This window comes from Archocentrus centrarchus, chromosome 8, assembly GCF_007364275.1.
Source record: "Archocentrus centrarchus isolate MPI-CPG fArcCen1 chromosome 8, fArcCen1, whole genome shotgun sequence".
NCBI classification, from domain to species: domain Eukaryota; kingdom Metazoa; phylum Chordata; class Actinopteri; order Cichliformes; family Cichlidae; genus Archocentrus; species Archocentrus centrarchus.
The window spans coordinates 17,605,953-17,623,577 of NC_044353.1; the positions used below are offsets into that span (position 1 = coordinate 17,605,953).

The window sequence follows — 17,625 nt, forward strand, 5'->3', positions numbered from 1 at the left end:
TACCCATACTTTAACAAGTTGCAAGATAGAGCCATTTAATCACTAAGTTTTTAGTACATCTGTATGCTGCATTCAGGATACTCTGTGTGTGTTTAAGCATTACAGATTTAAAGGTTGGGTTGAGAAAGGGTTCAATGGCATGACAATGGTGACCCGGATATCCTGACAAGACAAAGTCGAACAGGAGACAATGCCAGCTGTCATCAATCACAGGCATAACCAGCAGCATTGTTGAAGGCAAACGTAACACTCCTCAATAGGTTTTGTTACTGCTATATTGGAAAAATGCCAAAGTGGCACAGATAGTTTGCTGAATTCCCTGACAAAGGTGACACAGGGTCAGGAGCTGTGCAAATATACACGCAAAAAAAATAAATAAATTCTGATTTAATGGATGCTTTCTATGCAGCTGCTTTGCTGTTAATCGCAACATTATCTCAAGAGAGAAAGAACAGAAGGACAATCTGTGCCTTTTTAAAAAGTACACAAATACGACATCTGGCCATCATGTTTAGCTGTCAGTATCCTCTTTCTCCTCACTCTCTAAAGGATAAACCAGGTCAAGGTCTTTCTTCAGCATGCCAGTCTTAAAATAGCTTGCTCTCATGCCTTCTCTACATGAAAGGGCCTCGGGATATGAATTGTTACAAAGCAAAAGACAACATCGGGGAGAGAGAGCGATAATAATGGGAAGACTGACAGTCATACATATAATATAGTATGTGAAGCCTGACTAATCATGGCTGCTCTAAGGCAGTAGTATGTGAGAGTATGTGTAGTCTTTGGCATAGCTGAGGTTTAGGAAACTGGCACAAACTGGCACAGCAGAAAGTCAGAGGAGCAGGGACACAGAGCAAGAAAGACAAGATAGGAAAGAAAAGAAAAAAAGAGGGAAAAAAAAAGAAAAACAGTGAAAGTGAACGCTGAACACTTGTGGTTAACAGAGAGCTGATGTTTAATCACATCACAAGATGTCCCAGTCCTCTTTGAGGGGATTCCCAAGGCTCTATTACAGCATCATCAGCAGACTTAAAGAGCACATCAAGTCTAGCATACATGTACTCTCTCTTTGTGTCTCTACTCCACCAGACAAACTATTAGCACATTAGCTGCACTGTTCTTTCACTTGATAAGGACTATTTATAGTAAGATGTTTTGCCATTTGTCTCTAATACAGCCTGTGGGTATTAAAAAACAAACAAACCAAAAAACACTTGATCGTGATTTTATGGGCTTTTCCCACAGGGTGTTCCACAAATACAAAAGGAGGTAGCTATAAATTTTTAGCACTTCCATCCATGCAGTCATAATGGTTACCTAAACAAATCAAAGAGAGGCTAAGATCCCCTATGTAATATAATCATATACCCCTGATAGGGACAGCTGTTTAATCTGAATAATGGCTAATAATCTTTGTGGCAAAAAATCTTAACTCTTGACCTGAGACTGACTATTAAAACACAGCAGTTGTTTAGAGGCTGAGTAATACTGTAGGGGTCAAATTAAGCAAGGACATGTAAATCACAATTGTTTGTTTACATGCATTCACATGTATACATGGGGTTGCACACAGACCCACCTTTATTCTTTGTCAAAAGTGCTCAAGTGTGCAGGAAATACAGGGTGAAATGAGATGGAAACATGAGAAACCAGAGGAGCAAAAGGGAACTCAATGAATGCAGCTAGTAGGTTTCTACTGCTGGCCATCACCAAGGCATGAAAGCAGAGAAGGGGACAACCCTTCTCTCAGCAGGCAAGGTGAAAATGGGTGCATGTGCTACAACAGAGACTCAGCTGTAAAGTAAAAAAACAAAACAAAAAAAACCAGATACCTAACTGAAGAGACATGTGAAGACTCAGATGCAACAGAGTCATGCTTGTGCAAAAATGTGCATCCCAGCTGCCTTTAGTGTTAGCGCTCAGAATGTATATGGGAGGAAATCCACCCACACTGGACTCCCATCTTTCAGTCTGTCAGTCATAATGTAAGCAGTCCGTTCAAAGACGCAGAGAGAGCAAAAGCAGAGCCGAACCGGCCTGCCAGAGAGGGGCGGGGAGAAACAGCAGCTTTTACCGTAAGCCATGAGTCACTTCAGCCCACAGAACTGGATGTCTGCCATGCTAGCTCTCTCCTTCTTTCTTTTATTCCTTCTCACTCAGTCTTTCTGTCTATGCCAGGTCAGTCCCACTGAGGCAGCCAGCTAGCTCGCTAGCTAGCTCTGTGTCGCTCCGCCTACAAAAGCAGGAAATACTGAAGGGCTGGTCAGTGAAGCTCAACAAAGAGTAGGAAGATGAGGAGGAGGAGGAGGTGGGAAAGGAGAAAGAGACATGGACGGGATAAACATCTCATCACCATGGAGATAAAGCTGCATTCAAACATCAGATGACACAAGCTTATGGTAAAGTTTGTGTTCCTTCTCAGACACTGAGAAGTGCCCAGTGCCCCAAAGTGTCACCAAAGAGCAGGTAATACCTCTTTAGGAAATAACTGTTCCCTGCTGCCACTTAAAAACACATAAGAGCCTGATTTATTGCCACACGTAAAGCCACAGGAAGGAAAGTACACACAAAGATAGCCAGCTGTGTTTACTCGCCATCCTTTACCCCAGTATTCCTCCATCCCCATCCCTAATTCCCAGACAGACTGAATGAAAATAAACAACAGACAGCAGCACCTGTGCTTTTGCACTGCCTTGCAGGTACACCGTTCATTACAAGCACAGTGCCATACAAAAAACAGGAGTGGATGCAGCCATTGCTTTTCAAGATTAACTTATCTCAAAGAGTGCTGGCAAACAGCTATTAGTGGAGATGTTAGAAGAACAGAAACTTGGATTGTTGTTGTTCTGGCATGTTGTAACTTATGAACTACAGATCTTTAAGAAGCTGTAGCCAGCCCCATTTAATATTATTGAAGTATTAAACATGCTGCAACCAAAACTGCAGACTTGACAGTGACTGATGGGATAAACTAAAATTAGCTCCAGAACAGACCAAAGGTTTTCATCTTGCAGCAATGTGCATCTGCACTAATTGTATTAAGTAATGTCAACATTATTTTGTTTTGTCTTGTTTGAATAAACTTTACTGGAGCTGACAGTGTAGAAAGTATGAGCAAGAAAGCTGCATGTGAAAGGCTGATTAAAATGTGTAGCATCTTACTGTAATACACAAAATCTGTTTGTTTCAACTCCTTCAAACTTGGCACACAGGTACAACTTAGGTCCCTGAAGGTTCTTATCTATATCAGATATTATGATGTCATGTTGTCTAGCAACCACCTAGCAACAGGCTAAAATGGTCCGTTTTTAGCATTCGGGCACTTATAACACCGTGTAAAAGCGTCCGTTTTTTTTAAATTTCATGACATTTAATTTATATCCACAAAACTTTAATTATGCATAACATATGATGCCATCAGGTTGCAAAATGAAGTATTTTGCATTTATGCACCTTATAAAAGCACTATCATTTTTATGTCATGGCCTAGAGCACAAACAGGCCAAATAATACTAAAGCACTGGCATGTACTTTTAAGTATAATCTAACTCAACTGAACTCCACTCCCCATTATCAGTAAAGTCCTGTATCCATTTTCTGTCAGTTAAATAAGTAATTCAGAGCAACTTTAACTGCATTTATATAAATCACAAGATTTTGTAGGAAAGACCACGTGCACTTCTTTGGAACTTGCACAAGGAAAGTGACTTGCCAACAGACCTGTGGGCAAGCTGGTGGAAGAGGAGCAGGAGAGAGAGGAGGGTATGGCTACTGTTGCTGCTGCAGGTTCACTAGTGGCAGGACGTCCCGTGGTGATGAGATGCAGGGTCCCCAAGGGAAGAGGCTGGCCCCGCTTTAACAGCTGCTTGTGCTCCTGCTGACGAAAGCGTGGGGGCACCTCTCTGGGCGGGTAGCGCTGCTGGAGCGGAGTCTGGGACTGCTGTGCTGTCTGCGGTTGACCTCCGGAGGGGACGCGCTTGCCATTTCCACTGCTTGGGGGTACAGATGGGATGGCACTGGGGTTGACGGGGGGAAGAGGAGGGCTGGGGTTGAGCTTGGTGGAGTCTGGCACTGCAAAAGTAGGAGGGGACAGGTAACAACAAGAAAGCAGAAATGCAGGGATGAGGGGGGGGTAAAGCAGAGCTGTTGAGCACACACTAGTACCAAAGAATTACTGCATGATTAGTTGCAAATGGACTGGCTCACTTGCCAAATAAATAAATAAAATCACTCACTGAAGACTGTTTTATTTAATTTATGACATGACATTTTAAAAAGTAAAACATTTACAGACAACTAAAAAGAAGCTGCCCTCTTCCTCCATAAATTACAGTTGCTAGTACAGTTTAAATGTTTTCTGCAAAGCTGCTGTGGTTAAGCATTTCCTTCACTGACTCTTTTCAAAGCTGTGGACACTTTTGGAAAATTTCCATGATGTTAAATTCAGAAAGGCAAAGGAGGAGAAATCTATAAATGCACAAGATTTATTCAAGGCAGTGGTCAGTCCAAACAGTTGGCTACTCTTTGGAGAACCACAGGACTGTAATAACCTCAGGGTGGCACTATAAAAGAAAGGGAAAAAAAAAAAAAAAAAAAGAGAGAACTATGCCTTTAGGGATGGCCAAGACACCCAACTCTCTCTCAGCCTGTTGTGGTGCTGGTTCGCAGATTATTTGTGACAAAGAGGTCAAGTATCAGATAATGGACTTAGACCTGCCTGCTACATTATTGTGGGCTATTGTCTCCATCAGGACAGTGCTGTAAAGAGCGCTCAGCACTATCAACATAAGCTGTTCATGGTTTGTGGCAGGTTATGGCCCCTGAAATGATCACCTCTCAGCGCTCTACAAAAGCTGTTAGTTATTAACTGCTCGCACGGCTGCTGAAGCCAAGTGCTCTTATCCAACTAGCTTTAGTTACCCTTAGCAACAGAGTGCGAGTCTCTCTCTGCTCTGACCAGCCATTTCTCATTGTCTAAGCCCTGCAGGATTTCACACAAGCAGCCAAGCCTCAGAACGACACATCATTTTGAAACCTAAAATAACATTTTTTCTTTTAAATTAAGGGGCATTAGAAGTTGTGAACAAAACATTGCCATATAATCACTTTTAAACCATTGTCTTAAAAAAGCAAATTGCAAAATTGACAGCAAATTAAACTCAAATATTCACTCTCTTCCACTGCATCATCATATCTACCATCTTTTTGCCAGCTGTTATTTGGTGCCATCAGGGCAGTGTGCACTGGAGGCTTTGTATGTATAAAACAAAACAAAACAGATGCAAAGACTCTGATGTCACCTACTGGTTTGCAAATGCATTTTGAAGCCTCCAGCTTAGCTTAACTCTGCCACAATCTTGATTTTCTGGAGCCAGGAGGGTGAAGAACCAAATTATCAGCCAACACTAGCAATCTTCATCCATAGACTAAATGGGTGCATTGCACATAAACAGATATTTGCCAATTAGTGTCAGACTAACAAAATACCAGAAAACTGGAGCACAAACTCATTGGACGTGCTGCACCTTACAGAGGGTCATGTTACCAGTCACATAATTCGATTATAATGCTGCAAAAGGCACCAGCAGTACAAACATAGTCAATAAGTGACTTGAAATACTGGGGAAGCCTCTCAGACAACAATCAAGTACAGCTGCAGATGTCATCACACCTGTCAAGAGGGGCCACACAGTCCCATCTTTAAACTGTGAGTTAAAATATTTATTATTCCTCTTATAGTTGTTATAAAGGGAGAAATTAGCTATAGTGTCCAAAACTGTCTTTTGCCACAGTGTGTAAACAAGTTCATTTCATTGCTGATTTGGGCATTTTTGCACTGGAGTCTATTTAGATTTTAGAGGCAGCCTCAATTGGACATGGAATAACTACAGGTTTTGGTACTTCCACAATGGCTTCATTTTTCAGCTGGGAAGGCTGGTACTGGGGTAAGACTGAAAAACAGTAAAGGTGGACAGTTTATTAATGGGTCCGTTCTTATTGTTTAGCTTTGCTAATCAAAGTAGAGTTGCAGACTCAGGTGGTGCCTCCCTTATTTCTTCATCACTACATATCACACCTCTCTGAAATATATACACTGAAATATGATTTGTTGGTATAACAACACTTGATTATAGCTACTTTAAATAACAAGATCCACTTGTCAAATATCAGAACTGTGAAGTCCAAGCCCCTCCCTGGGATGCTAATTTACAGTTGCTAAATTTGTAAATAGGCGACTGAGAGCCACCACTAAAACCAAATATATTGGGTCAGCTCGGGGTCACGGAGCTGCCCCAGAATGAGATGCATGAGACACAAAGCACACTGGATAAGCTCCTCAGCACATTTTATTACATAATAAAATAAGCGGGGAAACTAGAATGCAATCAGGATGCAAAAAAATTGCTTAAGAGCTACACATACTGTAAAAGAGTAGATCCAAACACCAGCTGATTGGACATAATGCGCACTAAGCCACAATGGTATTTTGAGCTCTTGCTGTGGGGGAAGGGGGTCTTGTAAAAACCACCAACCAAAAAGAAAAAGAAAATCTTTGTGCTGCGACCTAAATGTGTTATAAAGAGCAGAGCTTCGCGATTGGCCAAAATCCTGAGTGGTGTGCAGGGCAGCAGTGAATAACATGCGCACATGCGGCCAGTCTGGGATCACACACAAAAACAAAGAGTTATGTAATGCTGAGGCCCACACAGAGGGGAGAGGGCGTCGTGGTAATACACACAGCCTTGTAAATACCCACAGACATGTTCGCTCAAATGTCACAAATGAAACCTTCTTTACAACATTGTTCTGTGTATGTCTGTGTCATGACTGTGTGCTTATGTGTATGGTTGTGGAGGGGGTGTGGGGGTTCCTATGCCAGTCTAGCCCACAGTACGGCATAGTGTGATCCTGTTTCACCCAAATCTGTCTGTGTGTCTCCCTCTCCCTGCAGCTCAGCAATGTGGCGCGCAGGGTGGGGGTGGGGGGTGGGTCTCTAGTGCTGGAGCTCGCCTCTCATCAGATTTCTCTACATCTGCTCCATTTCCTCTCCATTCTTTATCCCTCCCCACCTTCCTGCGCTCCCCTCTCCCTTTCTCCTTCATTCCCAGTGATCTACCATTATCCTCTTGTCATTATTACTGTATTAAAGGCGGCAGATGGACATGATAATTCCCACCCAATTCTACCCGCCGAGTTTAAGAGGTGATTTCCTCTTAAAAATAGAAGACTTTGTAGGTTGTGCCACGATGTACAATCATAGTTATGGAGGCGAGCTTTATACAGTTGGGACTCCATGATGTGACGTAGATTCTTCTGGAAGCTGGAGGGGGGAAGGGGGAAGAGAGCTGGCTTCTCTGTCAGCCAATCAGAGGAAAGAAACAAGGAGGGGAGGGGGAGAGAGAGCGAAGGAGAGAATCGACGTACAGGAGGAAGGGAAGGAGGCAGGGAGCAAGGGTAAGTGATGAAGAGAGCAGTGTGTAAGAAAGTCTCCACCCCCTTGTGCGCTCCTGTGTTAGCTCATGTCTCACTGCCCGAAACCAGCTTGGGTCCAAATCCGCTTATAATTGGAACACTACTTGCCGACGCAGCTTTCGTTCCTTCAGTTCACGTGAGCGACAAGTCCTTCAAATTCAGCTGCACTGATAAACTGATGATTTAAAGCAAACATATCCTTTTAATTCCAATTATACTGGCAGTAAAATTCAGAGACTGATCAAGGTAGGCGGCTTAATAAATGTTTTGGGCAGGTGTGGCGTACAGAGCCTGTATTTCACAAGGCAGTACCTTTGCAGAACAAGTGAAATGGGGTAAAAAGAGATCAAACTCACTCCTGCTGACAGCCTGTTTGCAGTAACACAGTCCTCAGCTGTGCGACTGCACAGGAGAATTCCCACTTCATCAAAGATGCACATCAAACCTTGGCCTTGGGGCTGTGTGTGCTTCATGCAGAGGAAGACAACCCATTTTCCACTTTAAAGGGGGTCTTAATTTACTCAGAAACAATGATAGTATGCTTGCCTGGCTGTTTAAGACCTAAAGGTTGGGGGGGTGGGGAATGGGGAGATATTAAATAGTTGGAAGAAGGAGAGTGAAAAGCACTGACAGTCTTTCTAAGAGGAAGGAAGGGGGGAAAAAAAAGTGCACGTGACCTTGAAGACAAAGGATACTTGTGTGCAGGTGCACAGACATCAACGTGCAGAAGAACCTTGTGCTTTTAAAGGAAGACTGGCCAATACAAGTACTCAGCACAAATTACGGTGCACAATATAGACCAGTTTTAAAGCAATTGCATCAATTTATGACAGATGACAAATGCATAAATGCCTTCAAATGGAATTCTTCACATTTAAATATAAGCAATATGTAAACAATGTTGTACAACATGTACAATATTTACATATTTATACTAATATTAGCATACTTTTACCTAGATATTTAATAATAGATTCTTCCTTCACTAAAGTGTGTGGCCTTGCTCTTGGGCAGAGTACATACAGAAATGCACACAACAGATCATTTTGTGTGTGATTACAAGCTTTCTATAGCTGAGCCTTTAATCCCCCAAGTTAAGGCATGAATGCAGCTTTATAAACTAGCTAAAGAAAATCTTCGCCGCTGTAAACAGGATTGCAGTTGCTCATTGTCCAGTATGTTCCATGCCTTAAATCTAACAGGCAGGTCTTTCCTGAGTATAAGTGAAATCCTGTAGGATGCATGCCACAACACTGTATAGTCTAAGTGTACTGTATAGCTTCCTTTGCAGCCAAACTGTCACAGCACATCATTTTAATGAACCAAAATAAAAGAAAACACACATACTGCTGCATTCTTATTACACCCAGTAAAAAAGTAGCAGAAAGCGCATCAACAAATCATGAGTGAGGAACGGCGTCATGTCTTTGAGGGTCTCCATCTCATTCCTCCTGTGGGCTTTAAAATGTGAGCAGCGAGCCTCACAAGAGAAGATTAAAAGGTTTAATTAGAAGTGAATAAATGTGACATGGTAGTTAAGAGGGGAAGCCGTCTCTGTATCACATTCCACACGGACAAAAATGCTGTACAAAAAAGAAAAAAATAAAATGAATAAAAAATCACTTAATGTCTGACAGCACAGTGTAGAGAACTCAAGGCTATGTGGGTCAGAGCGTTAATCAAATGGTAGCTACAGATCTGAATGGTGCGACATTATCACACACCTAATCTCAGCGTCGACATTCACTTTCAGCTCTTAACTGTTTCTGGCCAAACCTACTCTCCACCTGCAGAAGCTCCACAGGTTGAGGAAGGGATTGGGGTGTGTGTGTGTGTGTGTGTGTGTGTGTGTGTGTGTGTGTGTGTGTGTGTGTGTGTGTGTGTGTGTGTGTGGAGGGTTGTCTACTCTGTGAGCTCTCAAAAGATAAACAGCTTTTGTGCCAACAGCTGTAGGCAGCCCAGATTCCAGTATGTTGTGATTTAGATGAATTCAAGTGTGAAAGACAGGGGAACATCCTGTCCTCCTGACCTGGGCGGCCCCTGTGTCAAACTGAAACTGCAACATAGAAATGCCACTTTGCATTTTATGTTACAAGTATCTCCTTTTTGCTTCGTTCAAGAGCTGAAAACGTTTAATTTGTCAAATACATTTTAGACATTTTTGTATCAGCACAGAGTTGACCTTTGCAACTTCTCCAATAAAGTTTCCCTTCAGCCAGCCAGCTCCAGAAATTCACAGCCTTCAATTCAACATTCACTTCTTCACCTGCTAAAACTCAGTGTTTCGAGAAAAGAAGGAAATACAACAGCCATCATTCAAAAGACACCTGAGCCTTTCGTAAAAAAGACGCTCTCTCTCTCTCTCTCATCTGTGTGGTGCTAATTAAATTGTACAGTGATGTCAGAATCAAGTCCATTTGTCAGTGGTAATAAATATATGGTTCAAGAGACAATACGCACCAACAACAGTCTCATATTCACAATTTACAATGTAAAGGCAGATGAATACAGCTGTTACTTGTGTTGCTCTTTAAAATACAGCATATAACCACTGCTGCATCCATTTAAGCTTTGCTCCTCGGGATAAGACATGCAGAAGAGGCGGTGACGACATCGACAACAGGCACAGTGGTATAAATTCCCCCCCTGATCGCACCACAATTTATGGCTCTCTAGCACAAAGTGCTGGGCGTAATTAAGCGAATGTGAAACGGCAAATTAATCTGTTATGAAATTACTGCCGCGACACTACTTTGTAATAATGTTATCTTTTATTGCACTATGTAAATGCGCGCCTTGATGTGTACGTATGTTGTCCCCCTCGTCTCTGATGGGGATAAGAATGCACGGCATGGAGAGACACACAATAGATCATTAACCCTTAGAAATGAACTCTAGAGTAGCTTGTTGATGGCAGATGGCCGGTGCTGTCATGGAGAATAGCTATGATCACGCAGATGCTTATTACTATTACACTCATCTATCCATTATTATCTTTATAGGGTGTGTCTGTGCATATTCTCAGCCATTCAGGTCATGGCAGTCTCAAGAGCCTGAGGGAAAAAGAAAAAAAAAAAAAAAGGTGACTGGATTTATTTTAAAAAAATTTTTTAAAGATGTTTCACCTCTTATCCAAGAGGCTTTTTCAGTTCTAAAAACAGAAAGGTGGAGAGTCCCAGGTACTTAAACCCTAGTGGGGATGTCCCCTTCAGAGGTGGTCGTTGACCCACTATTAATCATGTGAATCACCACATAAGCTGTGAAAAAAGGCATGGGTCATTACCACCAGGGGTTCTGGGTGAAACCACTGTGAGACCATGCCCCACTCTATCATGGGACCCATTGAGGTCACCCAAAGTAAAGTGTGAGCGGAGGTTGAGGAGCCTGGTAAAGGATCTCAAGACTGCACTGCAGGTGGCTGACAGCTGGTGTCATAAGCCACCACCTGTGTTCAGTGATGGTTGCTCACAGTTGACATAGATGGCCTCTTTTACTCTTTCAAACCATCTGTCTTCTTAGTCCAAAATGTGAACATTGGCATCCTTGAAAGAGTGACCGTTATCCTTTAGGTGCAGAAGTACAGCTGTACTTCTGCAAGGACATGGTCGTGAGGAAAACGTGCAATCCCCAAAAGGCTGCTGGTTGATTCCTGGAGGTTGCTGGCAGTTGCTAGGCAAAATCGATTAGAAACAAGGTACTGCACCAAAAAGCTTCTTGCAGTCGCTTTGGCCACCAGCAGATTGCTGACAAAGACTTGCTAGCTACTCGCTGAGTGGTGGTAAAACTTGAAAAACTGTGACACAAACTTGAAATGGAGGTGCCACTTTTACTTTGAAGGTGAATGGTCTCCGTTTCTGGTTTGTGTCGCACTTTTCAGTTTTACCACCACTCAAAAGTAGCTACTAAATGTTTGAGACAAGTCGATGTCTTCCATGCAAACTACAATCGACTGTGGCAATCTGCTAGCGACCAAACCAACTGCAAGGAGGTTTTTGCTAACCTGTCAGGGAAAACACATTTGTCCTTCTCGACTGGTGGTTTCTGACTGGTCTCAAGGCTTTTATGACTGGGGCTAATTCACTTGACCCTACACTATCACCATGATTGTCACACGTCCAAAATGGCACACAAGTTAAGGTCACATGGTTAGTGTTCACAGGTCTGCAAACCCCTCAACAAATCTGGCCCACACATGCACAAACTACAGTCACAAAAACTATTTTAACAATATTACTGTTTACAGGTTGCAGATAACTAGGGTCCAGTTTCAATCGCTTTGAATAAACTGCAAAACACATAGTAAACACACTTGGTCACTTATTCTAATTTACACACTGTGCCAGACATGTATACATTTTTTTTTGTATAAAAATCACCTCTGCTAGTTTATAATTAGCAGAGGCATTCTGAAAATTCACGATAGTTATGTTACATGTACAACCCAGCTAAATATGCTCTGGGCCAATTACACCATTATTAGCAACTGTACTCCCCAACTGCAGCAGCCACCTAAATGGACAATGTGCCCCATGACATCATACAAAGCTCAAGGACCGCAATGAAGATTCCAAGGCGCTGTTCCAGCCTCCAGACTCCCAAGAACAAATTCCAAAGGAGCATTCAAATGATGTGTTGGAACAAGCCTCATCAATGGAGGCCCCACCCTACAACCACCAGGATTCAAATAACCCTCTGCAAATGGGACCTGTGATGGAGTCCTGTGTCTGGCATCAGGACGTGTCCATGCCCCAGTAGGTCACAGCTGGTGGGATCAACATTGGGTGGATGTTTTTGATATTGTGGTTGACTGGTGGCTATGGCCCATGTTTTGTTCATTTGTTTCCAAACCACATAATTTGCTTACAAGCAGACAAATCCACCTCCTTTCCAGTGCAGTCTCATCCCAGTCACTTAGTCCTTTAGGTCAACTGACAGCTTTCACTCCAGCTCCAAAATATCCAAACAGGCAATCGCACCACAGTTTTTAACTGAACCCAACAAGTGTGAAATTATTGTATCTGGAGGTAAATGTGATACGTATTGCTAATAAACATCATAGCACTTTCAGGGATGGTGAGGCAAAGGAGTCTGTAGAATCTCCAATATAAAACTATATAAGCAGAGGTGCATTTGCACAGATACACAGCATACATATGCTGCTGGTGTTTGCAGGTCACATTAGGAGACTGAGCGAGCATATCTGTGTGTGTGTGTCACAGAAATGAGCCAGTAGAAATATCCTACAAAGGCCCCCTCAGCTGTACCGGCAAACAGGAAACTGGTGTGCATTCTCACAGTTTGACTTAGCTTGGCTGGTTTGTGTGTGCTCTCAAACACTGTTTTCCTGCCCTCTCTCAAATTAACCAGAGGCACCAGTGTTGCACAGCCGCCTCCCTACATTTCACACAAATAAAACCACAACAATTTCTTCCACCTCTTTTCCTTGCAGCCCACCTTTTTCTGCTTCTTCCTCCTCTGGTCCCAGGGCGGGCCTCTGTGCTAGACCAGACAGGAGGTGGTGTAGTGTTACTATGGTGCTTGGGGTCTTCCTGGAAATCTCCTGTGTATGGATGCCTGTTTATTCAGCCCCCACACTAGCCCTGCTCTCCTAATTAGCTCCCACTGTACCTCACACTAGTATCAGACATTATCTGCCTCCTTTAGTTGATTAGTCAATTAACATTCATAGTGTCTTTCAGTCAGTTTGCTTGTTTTTCATGATCTTTTCCAGTCATTACTAGACAATAACACCTTGCCTTGCTAACTGCCACAATAATATTTAAAAATAAACTTTAAAAATTAAAAAAAATATTCTAGACTTTAAAACATTGTTTTCATCTCTGACTGAATTTAACCAGTTGGTCAGGTAAAGACAATCTGTGATCTGTATGATGTTCTTTGGAGATGATTAACATGAGTGCAGTGCAACACACAAATGTGACCAATGTGACAATAAAAAAAGATTTTTTATAAACAGTTAATTTGTGAATGCAACACAAAGCAAATAAGAGCCAAAATGAATGCTAACACAGCTATACCAGATCTCATTCTTCAAAGGGGTTAAGATGACTAAGATGTGTAATGGGTGAGAGGGGGCATGTTACACAGAAGAAACTGCATGTTGTATGTACTGAGTCAGAGTTAAGCCAACTTCCTCATTTTTAGCCACCCACACTGACAAAATTTTAGCCACAGAAAAATAAGAGACACTCACTAGTAAATGGGCATATATTCTCTTTCTATCCTTCAGGCCATGCTGCCAACATCCAACAGCAGTTCTAATCAGATTTCACCCTGCCTATCCCTTATGAGACATTAAGTCCCTCTCCCATCTGCTTGCTCATACCGACATGGAGATCTGCTCCAAGGCTAACTGACTGTCCATCACTCCCTGCTTGCTTCCCTCTGGTTGTTAAAACCACTGGATTGGGGAGACAGTGAAGAGTGGATCTGTAGTTGCTGTAAAGCAGGAGTTAAAACCTGCAAGCTAAGCCCACTCTTAACTACAAGAGCTACATTCTTAGTCAGTTTTATTCTGATGTCTTGCTCGGGTTTGTTTGTTGGCTCTCTTTTCTTCTGATATTCCTCCTCACTTCTACCCTCTGAGGTAAGCCTGAGGAGCCCATGGGGAGGCTCTGGGAGCAGCTGCAACATCCCCATGCTACTTATTAGACTTTTAAAAGCACCTGGCTTCCATTTTGGCTCAGGTAGTACAGCACACCTGGCGGTCAGTAATGCTTTCAGTTACAATATCTTTTCAAATCTTCAACAAAAGCTAATCAAACAGCACAGCAGTGAACAAACTGACGCCTAGTGGCAAGAAAGCAGAACTGCATATGCTGTGTGGTTAACCGTCTAAATTGGAGGACAGAGAATTTAACACCCTCACACAGTCAGTGTCCTTCCTGTCACAAGATATCACAGAGTCAGAGCAAAAGCCTGCATAGACAACTCTTGTGTTAAAGCATGCACAGCAGAAGCTTTATCCATTCATTCTTTAATAAAGAAAAAAATATATATTTCTTTGAATTATCTGTTCTACATCAGTGATACAAAATACAAGCAGCCAGAACTCACCTTTGGTTATCTGTTCTGTGGCCTGAAAAAAATAGAGAGAAAACACAAGTTAACAACAGATAGCTCTTAAAAATGACAAAATAAGCATCATTTAATGCATTCCATGCAAGGTAACACAAACTGTACAGTTTTGCATTAAATACATTTTAATATGTTGGCTCATGAGCTGCACAACAGCAATGAAGCCTGGGGAAGGCTAAAGGTGCAGGTACTGCTCTTGGATTTAAAACACTAAAATGATTACTGGGTCACAACAAGACTCGGTTTGCCCTTGTTTCTGTGCTCGATATCATTCTGCAGTCTGATCTCACAGTCACACAGACTCCAGCTCCACTGTGTTGGACTAATCTGGAAGCTGGAAGGTGAGTCTAACCAGAACCTGCAGCATGTACAGTGCTGGTCCGTGTGAAGCTATGCTGAGCTCACAGAGTCTATACAGCAGAACAGCAACTGCTGTCGCTCGCTACATTGTAAGATGGTGGAGTTGAGTCTGTCTGAGGGATGAGGAACTTGCTGAAGAAGCAGCTGTGTTATTTAATGTCATATTGTATTAACAGTATTAATTATTAATTTAATGAGGAACCCTGTGGAAACACTACACGTTCACCAGAAATGGCAAAAATAGATTAAGGGTACATGGCAAGTGAAATAGCTGGCTAACCTGTTAAGCTATCACTAAAAGCAGACAAAGAAAAAAGTGTAGAGGACTAAAGGTGGGAGAGTGCATAGTGAGGTTCAGGAAGATGACAATTTAAATGTGCTCACACAGGAAAATTATACACCAAAAACACTTGTTCATAGTTTGCAGCTATGCCTGGCATTGCACTACACTACAATTATTATGGAATAATCTGCTAAACATTTCCAATTCCTTTAGTCTATAAAATGTCAGAAACTTGTCCTAAAATTATAATTAGAACTAATAAAATTATTTTCTGTGTAACCAAACAGCTCTGTGGGCCAAATGTTGCTCGAGCTCACATAATGGTGGCTACAGACAAAGAAGCTGCATTAAAGCCAAAGGTAGCCAATTCATTTGATCAGAAGCTGGTTAAAAATAACACAATATTAAAAATCAGCTAATCCCTACCCAAAACCCAGAGCTGGCTGGTAATAACTGACGCACTTAGCTTGGGCTTATAGTATCTTATCATGTTGGATATGATACAGAACAGGAAGGAACAATTACAGCAAAATGATAAAAGCATGTGGGTTTCAAAAGCTACAGTAAGGGCACTCTGCAAGCTCACCTTTTTCTGAGCAACCTCTTTCTTTTTCTTCTCGTCTTGTTTTTTCTTTTTCTTATCTTCCATCAAATGGTTCTCTTCTCGTATTTTTGCTTCTTTTCACAGCTTAAATAAAAAGAGAAAGAGATGGACAAGGTTTTACCGCAAGTACCAGTCAAAGAGGAGCACTTTGCCCCAGCAGGTGAAAACGGATGAAAGTGATTTCTTGAAATTTTGTTTTTAGCTGCATGGTTCAATTTTTACCCGCCAAACTAAAATCAGTGTGTCAGTAACTGCATTTGTAACACACGAGATGATAGTTGGACTAGTAACATACTCAGTAACAACACTGAAGCCACTGTCAGCTGCAGTGAACAGTATTACTTATCTTGCTACAATAAAAGTCGGTGTGGTGGTAATCTTTGGGTCCTGCTTACATGTGGATGCTCCTTTGATATGTATCAGCCACCTATACATTGCTGCAGACTAGCATCTCCCAACAGCACTAGCCCTTCCCAGCAGATCTGTAGCATCTGCCAGAATGCCTCCGTTCCAAGCAGGGTCAACTGCAACCCACATCACTCAAAATGATCCTCTACCAGTGTTCTACCAAAGACATGAAAAGGACACTGCCACTTGTCCATGCCACTTGTTTTGGTGGTAAAATGGGGTCTACAGAGTCAGTGCCTGATTGCTGTACAATCATCAGATAGAAGATTGTGGGTTTATTTCACACTCCACTTTTAAGCAGCATATTTCTTGACAAAATGTGATGCTTTGAAGTGTGCAACCGGCACATGTGTGCATCCTTTATTTCAACTGTCTTGAGGTTTAGTTCTGGAAACTATTAGGGAGGCCTTGTGGGTTTAGTATGTTGGGGCTCTCCCACTCTTTAGTCTCCACGCTGAACTAGGGCAACAGATCCCATCACAAGTAACGTGTTGGCAGTACATCGAAACAAATTCTCTAAACCTCAGGGCTGTACCCTACATGTTTAGCTTACAGTCCTGAGGATATAATGTTGACAACCCAAGCTGAAAACCACCCAACAACGCCTCATTGTTTCATACTACTTTAGTGTCCATTCAAAGCATAGCTGTGTGGAACAGGCTGCCAATGTGCACTCATTTCATTTCAAACTATACACTACACTTCCTTGATTCATCAGGTCCCCAGCTACACACCTGCCAAGTGTGAAGGAGAATGGATAAATGGTTGTTAAGAAATGAAAACAAGACACAGACACACACAGATTCCTTCATTTCTTATGAGCTGTAATAGCATCCGGCTGTGAGCTGCTATACATGTAGCCTAAACTAAGGAATGACTAAAAAGCTAGAAACCATGTTCTTCAAGGACATAGTAGACAAACTAGCCTGGGAAAATCCACATATACATTTAAAATTCAAGTTGTTTGAACTGCAAATGTGAAATTGCACATGAAACGTGTAGCTTTTTTTTCCCCCCCAGCCAAGCCTAAGCTGCTGCAGGCGACAGCGATATGAGCCACTGCCTGGCAACAAGCGCTCCCTGAGGCCCTGGAGAGCAGTCAGGTGGAGATAGAAAGCACCCTGAAGCACAGCGCTGACATCAGTCTGGTTGTTGAGGTTCAATAATAGGACTAGAAAAATAAGAAAAACAGATGAACTTGAACAAGTAATACATAAGTTTCCAATTAAGCAGTTGAGTGAGGGTTTTAAAACGTCTTTAGACTATGGGTTCAAGAGAGCTTCTCAAGTACTGTACAACTATTAAAAAAAAAAAAAAAAAAAAAAAAAAAAAAAAACCTGCTTATTGCCTTTACGGAATGCTTTTTCCTTGACCTCTGTGTCACATGTCGAACAAAACA

General features: G+C 42.1%; 1 pseudogene; it reads right to left on the reverse strand.

The window, feature by feature from the left end:
- Positions 1 to 15,890, reverse strand: part of LOC115785298 (trinucleotide repeat-containing gene 6C protein-like) — a 42,071-nt pseudogene extending 26,181 nt beyond the window's left edge.
- Between the last annotated feature and the right edge of the window lie 1,735 nt (positions 15,891 to 17,625).